The sequence below is a fragment of the Glycine max genome, chromosome 15, assembly GCF_000004515.6.
Source record: "Glycine max cultivar Williams 82 chromosome 15, Glycine_max_v4.0, whole genome shotgun sequence".
NCBI lineage: Eukaryota > Viridiplantae > Streptophyta > Magnoliopsida > Fabales > Fabaceae > Glycine > Glycine max.
The window spans coordinates 13,933,027-13,942,223 of NC_038251.2; the positions used below are offsets into that span (position 1 = coordinate 13,933,027).

Consider the following 9,197-nt stretch of genomic DNA (forward strand, 5'->3'; position numbering starts at 1 on the left):
TTAGCTTTTTACAATTTTTTGTAATATATGATATTGTGATTTTTTTTAAGTTGTTATGTAACTTAATTATTATATGTGAGATTGTAAATGGAATTTTTAAATTGTTTGTGATATTTGTTGTATTAATAAGGTTTTAAATAAATTTAATTATTTTTGTAATATGCAGTGTATTTGATATGACAAGTTCATCATCCTCCTCATCTAGTTTTGATGTGGTATGTGGACCGCGTGAAAATGATGTGTTGTGGATGCAAAAGCAACACGAGTCCCAACATATTTGGAACGAGGATGCAGATAGAAAATTAAGAATGAGGCGAATGATTCCAACTTATCACGGTATAGAACAACCGCCGGCAGAAATTATTCCTCTGTTACAACAGTCTGGATTATACACAACAATAAAATTGTGTAGAATCAAAATCAATGGAGGAATTGTAAATGCCTTTGTTGAAAGGTGGAGGCCAGAGAGACACATCTTTCATTTGACATGTGGGGAGGCCACCATCACACTACAAGATGTGTTTGTGTTGCTAGGTCTTCCTGTGGATGACAATCATTTAATTGGCAGCACAAATATTGATGGGATTGATATGTGTGAACAATACCTTGGAGTCAGGCCAAATGCCAATGCATTGGCTGGCGGAAACACATTGAAATTAAGCTGGTTGACTTCAGAATTTGCAAATTTTCAGGACTATGTGGACGACGAAGAGCACCTCAAAATGTTTGCACGTGCTTGAATTTTGAGATTTATTGGAGGTGTCTTGTTGGTGGATAAAAGTAGTAAAAGAGTCCCCATGAGATATTTACAATTTCTGGTAGCTTTTGAAGAGTGCAGTACTTATACGTGCAATATATTTACCTGCAACTAAAAATTGACAAGTCATAGTAGATATACTTTCATTTTTATCTAATTTTACCTTATCACGAATTCTTTTTTTTAACCCATCAAAAGTTACACCACGTTTAATTTGAATAGCCTTTTTAGGGCCTCCAAATTTGATGTCGTCGTCACTTTGAAATATTCTTCCATTCAAATAAACCAGAACAATAATCGAAGAACTCATTTTTATAATAAAACCTACAAAATAAATCAATAATGTCATCAATAATTTTCATTAACTATAATAACATAAAAAAATAATACAAATTAATAAATATATTACCGATTTTCACCCCATAGAAGAAATATCAACAAAGTTGTAATATAGAGAGAAAAAAATTTGGAGAGATGCGAAAATGTACCAGAGAAAGAAAATTGGAGAGATGCAGAAATGTAGCAGAAAGTGTGTCTCGTTTATATGGGCATGTATTGCGTCGGTAGTAATGGCGCAATACGTTATACTTAGGTAATTTGAGCAAAGGGTTGCTCCAACTGACATGCCACAACACCTTTTCCGCTGGTCACGCGCTGTCCAAAGCAGTCAACACTGTCATAGCCTGTCCAAAAGTGATTGCGTCACTGCATGTGTAGAAATTCATTGCATAAAGTTTTTGACACAACAAATCAATGTCACTTGTTAGCTCCCCGTTGAATTGCGCCTCTACCTTTGACGCAATACAAATAAAAATAGACCCCCCGGTAAATAGTTTCAAAACAGCCCATCCGGTAAATAGTTTCAAAACAGCCTCCTTTTGGTAAATAGTTTCTAAAAAGATTCCAAACTGGTGTTTTTGCCTTAAATATATCATGAAATCAATGTTTGTTGGAAATGTTTTTTTTTATTATTTTAAAAAACTAACCTATCAAATATAGTAATCTAACATTCTTAACTTTATATTTCTAAAAACCTAATACTTTCTCCGAAGAAACCCACATTTAGTAAAAGATTTCATAAAAAATCACATGAAAGAAATACCTGGGATGATATTGAAGCACAGCCCGATTCCATTTGTTTACCGAAACTGTTATATGCTGATGTGCTTATTGCCTTATTGGGCTGACACCAAATTGTTGAGGCAGTGCCCCCATTGTAACCTGAATTTTAAACCTTGTATGATTTTTGGTTATTTAGGAAGGCAGAACATCTTTGGTCGTACATCACACACATGATCGAATTTACTTTTGTAAAAGGCATAATCTATGTACATTCTGACACTGTTCCTTTTACCTTGACCCTAACCATCACCTATAGATATAGTGATGCAAATATTACATCTTACAGACATGCCTGGATATTGGTTCCTACCAAAGACAAAGCAGAAAATATAGCCGAGGATGGGGGAAGGCGGAGCAGAAGAGGGATCAATATTTATATGATCATTTGTTGTCTTATATTCCAACCACTCTGGAACACTACATCCTGGATACAGGTAAACACATTGATAAGTACAATACTTAAGATGATAATCACTGCAATTTTCAACATGATTTTGACTTGGAGTAGACAGAATGTGGTTTGCAAATTTCATCACGTTGATTTGCGCCTTCAACCCAATAGCGACCAGAGTATGTTCATCCAAGTTCAAGCAATTCAATAACAAAACTTGTTTTCTGTTTTCCTTTAATTGTTCAGCAGTCGTTGAAGGAAACAATACAGTCTTCAATGATATGCATTGTCTGGCATCTAGAGTTTCAAGTGACACGGGAAGCTCTGGTAGACTCTGAAGTGATCCACAGGATCTGACGTTTAGAGTTTTAAGGAATATGGGAAGCTCTGTTATATATATTTTCAAGATTGCTGCACAAGCTTATGTGGATTTAGCACTTGCCTAGGATTGTTGATGGATGAGGGCAATGCTTTGACCATCGTTTTTACTAATCTCCCTTCTTTCATATTCTCTGATATCGGAGAGAATTTCTTAAGAGGAAAACAATAATCCAGGTTGAGATAACTGAGGCTGCATAGTTGGGATTCGCTTGCAAGTATGGTAAGGGATATACACCAACAAAATTCCAATTTCTCAAGTTTGGGAAGAGAGAAAATAGATGGATGGACATTAGTCAACCTATAACAACAGTTGAGCTTCAGTACTTCAAGATTTGTAGCTTTTGATAAATCTGGCAGCTCCATTAACTCCTTGGACAAACTTAAGTCAACTTGTTTTAAATTGACAAGATTCTGTAATATAATGAAACAAAATGAAGATATTAAACGAGCTAAAGTACTTAATGTTGTATCCCTTGAAATAACAGAAAATTATAACTGTGACATAAATTTACCTTCACTCCATCCCAAAGTTTTTCCATTTTGCTGTCTGGCAAATTCAATACTACAAGTTTTTTGGCAGAAAAATTTTCTGGCAACGATTTTAGAGGGTAATAATCCCAATAAAAAAATCTTAGCTCAATTGCCAAAAATTGGAGCCCTTCAGCAAGAATACAAAGTTGATCAAACAAATCATCATTATATTCCCCAGAAATTTCCAGAAATTGTGATCTGCTCATCTTAGCAAATATGTGAGGGCTTAACTTCTGCTTCATAATGTTTTGCACATCAATTTGTATGCTTCTAATGGCTTCAGTAGCCTGCCATCAATGTAGAAGAAAAGTTTTAAACACCATGTAAAGCCACATTTCTCACACAAAAAAAGAAAAATCAAATATTATTCACATGATATTATTTTTATATAAGCTTTCACCTTGACATTTTTCAATGCTTCATCAATGTCATCAAAATTCCACAATCGATTAAATCTTCCAGGTATTCTAGACTCTCGCCAAATAAGCTCCCATGCCATTTCTTGTAAAGTAACATGCATAGATACATAATTATCCTCAGAGAAAGTTTTAAGAGCTTTATCTTTCAATCTTTCTAACCCATAAAACACTGAATTATCACTTTCATTGTCTTTCAATAAAGATTTTAGCTCACCCACATTCATCATTATATTCGATGTAAGAAAAAAACACGCTAGTTCAAGAAAAATCCGTTGCTCTTTGTGATCTAGACCTTTGTAACTTAATTTCATCACTTCATATACCTCTAAAGGAGTAATATATTTAAGTTTGTCTAGCATACTCGCCTATTTTTCCTTATTTTTTCCACGAAGAAGACGAGCCAAAGGTTTTAGAATTAATGGAATGCCATGGGCATAATGGACCACCCTTTGTGATAGCTTTTTGTACTCCCTTTGATGATCACTTTGGTTAAAGACATTCAAATTGAAAAGTTCAAGTGCTTCAACATAATTGAATTGTCTAAGATGGTATGTCTTATAGACTTTGTTAGCCTTAATGTTACAATTATTTTGCTACCCGATCCAAAATTATCTAGAGTTCCGAACAATTTCTCCAAGTGATCTAAATCATTCACATCATCAATAACAATAAGAACCTTCATACAACCAATTCTCTTAACAATATCCTCGGGCAAGGAGCTGGGTGTGCAAATTTTCACATCATATCCTAATAGTCCAGAAAAGAATTTTTCCTTCAAAGAAATTATCTCATGTCTCTTTGATTCTTCTCTTTCGCGGGCTAAAAAATAAGAGCCTTTGTATTCTGAATGTAGTTTATTAAATACTTGTTCAGCAAGAGTTGTCTTGCCGATACCGCCCATACCCCAAATTCCAATAAGACTAATGTCTGTTGCCTTTTCTCTTATCCATGATTCGATAGTTGTAATTTTTTCTTCGATTCCAACAAGTCCTTTTGAGATAACATGGGGTTTAACCAACGTCTTCAGGACAAGATTGACAATCTCTTTAACCACCGCAGCATCATTTAGAGAAATTGTATATGTTAAAATCAATGCCGTTAATACTAATTCAATTATTTTGAAAGGTTTTGTTTGGGGTGGGGGAGTCAACAAGCATGGTAGAAAATTTCCTTCATTTTTCTCCTTCCTTAGTGGGGATTCCTTAATGGTCAGGTGCTAAAAAAAAAAAAATTGAGTTTTGTTATATGTATCTAGAAAATAGAAATCATTTAGTGGGGATTCCTTACAAGTCCTTTTGACTTAATTTTGGGCTTAGCCAACCTCTTCAACACAAGATTGACAATTTCTTTAACTACCTCAGCATCATTTCTATATGACATATAGGGAGAAAATGTATGTTAAAATTAATGTCGTCAACATGCATGCTGGAAAATTTCCTTCATTTCTTCCTTCCTTCCCTCTTAGTGGGGATTTCTTAAAAGTCAGGTACTAAAAAATAAATATAGGGCCATTGTTAGATGTATCCTCATATCATCTAGAAAGTGGATATATTTACATGTATTAATTGGTTGTAGTTTAACGACTAAATTCAATTGACCAACAAAGAATGGTTGGTCCCATCAAAATTTCAGCATAGTGGCATTGGCTAAAATTATATTATGTAAAAATAATAACTAATAAGCGTATATTCTGCAGAAGATTTTTTTTTTTTAAAAAAAAGGTTACATCATTTTGCAACTTAATCAGCCTCGTTATATATGGTAATATGCATAGAAAATGTATAACAGCTAGAAAATATTGAATGTTTATGGAGAAACAAGAGCTTACTGAAATTTTAATGACTCAATTCCTGACAAGTGAGCACATTTATTCAGAGCCCGTCTCCACCTTTGCACCTTGCTTTTGTATCCTCTTTCATGCTCAGCAAATGCATTTTCGTATAACTCCCTAGTTGATGTTGTACATTTGTGGGTTCCATTTTGTAGAAAACCGGGATTACAATCCGCTCATATTTATCTCTGCATTCTAATATCGTCACAAGTACTTCTAAACACCAACGAGAAGAAGCATAGTCTTGCGAGAATATGATTAACAAAATGAATGAACGTTCAATTGCTGTCACAAGTGATGGCCATATTTCTTCTCCCCTCTCTAGTTTATCATCTACAAAAGCATGTACTTGGTTTCTTTTAAAAGCCTCAGTCAAATGGCTAAGAAACCCGTCCCGTATGTCCTTGCCCCTCAAGCTAACAAATACATCAAACTTTATTTGAGGAGCAGTGTTGATTGACATGGATTTTTCCTCTGCACCATTCTGCTTTTGAAATAAACAAGGGATAAATAAATACAATATATTGAATTCCTAAAAAACTCAGAAAGAGTAAGGTTTTGGATTAATTGAACAAGTACACAGTGCATCTTCTAAATTTGTCTCCACCCCGGAATATGTATGAGCTTCAAGGTATGTAACTGGAAAGGGGGGAAAAGGAAGTTAGAAATGAAGTGGAATAATCATGGAGTTTATTATGAAACAAAAATTTGATATTTTATATTTGATATCTACAACAAGCTGAAATGAGGAAGGAGGAAAATGTGAAATGGCAAATACATGAATACCAGATTTAATTCTTCTGTTTAGTTATTTTCTTTGTCTACTTCCTTCACTTTGGCCAAAAATGAATAATTGATAAAGATAACATAGTAAAGCAGTAATTGGCCTTGAATATTATATACCAACGTGATGCTATGGTGTTAGGGTTCAAAGTCAACTGTTTCTTATGTATGATGGAGCGTCATCCTCATTGCATGGGGCTTTCAGTTGAAGAAGCAATTTCGTGTAAAATATATACTGTACTATCGATCTAAACTACACCCAAAAGGCTATCTTAACCTTTGATTATATTAATGTATGGTCTAAATCTTTCACTTCATTTGAAATTGCTACCTATATTTGTTTATTTTTCCAAAATAGACATATAGCGTTAAAATAAAATAAGAAAACGAAGAAACCCTTTACACTCCGCTTCCCCGCAATTCATGTTTGTCATCTAGATTTTTTATTTTGGTTTGTACAAGAGGCACACATGACTCAATCTTACACACAGATGAGTTTTAAAATGGCCTGAGATAAATGCGAATGGCCTGCAATTCCCAAAATGACACAGCTACAGACTCATGCGAAGGGAGACTCACAATTGTATATGATTTCATGAGACAGAGAACTGCCATTCAATTTTTAACTTTTAAAGAACAAAAAAATGAAGTAGCAGCGAAGGGAAGTGTATGTGCGGTGCCTGCAATGTTCTTCGTATCTTTGACCAGGAAAACATGCAGTGCAGTTTTTATTTTTTATACATTGTAGTATTTTGTAAAAATTAAATTAAGTACAAATTTTATATTATGTGGAAAAGTCTGGACCATTAATATAATCAAAGATAGCTACACTTTACCATTTAAAGTGCAAGGTACTCTTAGATTAAGATCACCAATTCCAAAATACACATATTAGATTTAAGGGTAAATATTCATTTAGTCCCTAAAAATGCTAGCTAGTTATAAATTAATTCTTAAAAGATGAAAAATTCAAATTCAGTCTCCAAACGTGTAAGTGTAATGGATTAGTCATGTGGATAATTCAATAATAAATTAATCCCTGAAGTTTATAATTTAATATTAAATTGATCCTAAAAAATAAAACTTATTGTTAAATTGACCTTTTGAGTTTTATAACTTAATGACAAAATAATTTTACAAATTTAACAATAGGAACAATTTGTCACACTTTTGTACATTCAGATACTAAATTTGAATTTTTTCATCTTTCAGGTATCAATCTGTTGTCACAGCCTCACATTTTCAAGAACAAAAATAGGTATTTAATCTAGATTTAATGTTGGTCTATTATACGGGTTGATGTAAATATGAAAATAAACTTATTTATAATATAAAACAATTTATTAAAAAATTAATTATTATTGAATGTGTGAATCAACCAATGCAAAATTGTTTCAACTTAACTAGAGGTTACAAGTTTGAGTCTTGAATACTCCTACCTAACTCAAAAAAGATCACCTTCTTTTTTTCATAGAGCAAAACCATGTTAAGTCATTAGACAAAGTAGGACCCTCAATAATTTTGATTAGATGCAAATAATTAAAAAATTTAAAAAGTTGTGTTTTATAATACCAATAGAGGAAAGCAATGCATTTGCGTCTAATGGATTAGATGATAGCATATAAATGTTAAGTTCTAACAAGAATTTAAGACTGAATTAATGTTATGAGTTTGTGATTCGTTATCCAAATAATGTCTTGAACATCTTCCTACAATTTGTCAAAGCTAAGGAAGTAAGAAAACAAATTAAAGATCAACCTCTCTCTTCTTCTTAAAGGATGCACCAATTGTTCTACTTGTTGTACACATACATGCTCTTTGCTAAATTGATTTGATCATTGCTGAAGTGCAAGCACAATGGTGTATAAACAAGGACTGGACGTGCATTTGATGCGTGTATTTAATTCACCAACCGATTCCTTCTTCAAATGCAAGCTCAAACTCAAAAAGAAAACCTTTTAGAGGCAACAACTACTCTTTGATGATGGCTATATATACGAGAAGCTTTGAAGAGTTAAAAGTTACGAAGTACAAGCCAAATTTTGAATATCATATTCCCTCTTTTCTTTGAGCTTTCTCTCTGTATTTTCTTAAGTTGAAAAGCTTCCACCAAAACATCTTGTGAGTTTTGGGAAAAAAAAGACTTAGTGTTTAATTTGTAAATTCGTCAATAAGATGATAGATTAGCCTGTGTGCAAACAAACACCAACAAATTTGATTATTTGTTTAAGAGTCAAAAGTGATGTGGTAGAACAAAAAATACTTGAATTGTAAAAGCATGGGGATAAGCTTCCTTGTAGAAGTTGTAGTGAAAAAATACTTATAACTTTGAAAAATTTGGTGAAAACTTAGTGGGTTGTCTGGACGTAGTCTTAATAATAGAGACGAATCGATATAAAACTTTGTGTCTGATTTCTTTCGCTACCACTAAAACAGTCTTCTATGACACTGCATTTTTTCTAAAAAAGAACTATTGTCAATGAAAACACGGTGACAATCTTATAAATAAATAGATATGAGTGAGATCGATTTTCATAAAACCATCCTAAAAAAATTGTATTTCGATATCAGTTTCTTTAATAACCCATGTGAAAATCAAGCAATCAACATCAATTTTTAAAAACCACCGTTGGGTTACTCTCACACCTACTAACATTCGCACTCTCGAGCTCCCGTCCTCTCACTTCTCAAACCTAGTTCTCTCTTCCTCTCTTGTGCCCATTCACACTCTGCTACTGTCGCTATTGCCTTCATACTGCCTGCGCCGTCGTCGTTGTTGTTAGAAAATTAAAATAAAAGAAAAGAAAAAAAATGAGAAGAAAATGTAAAGCCTTGAATTAAATAACAAAATAACAGTAGCAAAATAACTTTAATTGGCAGAACATGAATCAATAATGCATTATATCATACAATAAACACAAAGAAAATAATTCAAGGGAGAAATTTTGTTAGCCTGGGTTGAAGCACGCAAACGTTATCCTT

General features: G+C 33.2%; 1 long non-coding RNA gene across 1 annotated transcript; it reads right to left on the bottom strand.

The window, feature by feature from the left end:
• Positions 1–5,350: 5,350 nt before the first annotated feature.
• LOC121173626 (uncharacterized) lies at positions 5,351–6,353 on the bottom strand. Its single transcript, XR_005888847.1, has 3 exons — positions 6,219–6,353; positions 6,012–6,071; positions 5,351–5,916 (listed from the first exon to the last, which is right to left on the bottom strand). It is a non-coding gene; the product is annotated as an uncharacterized lncRNA (long non-coding RNA).
• Between the last annotated feature and the right edge of the window lie 2,844 nt (positions 6,354–9,197).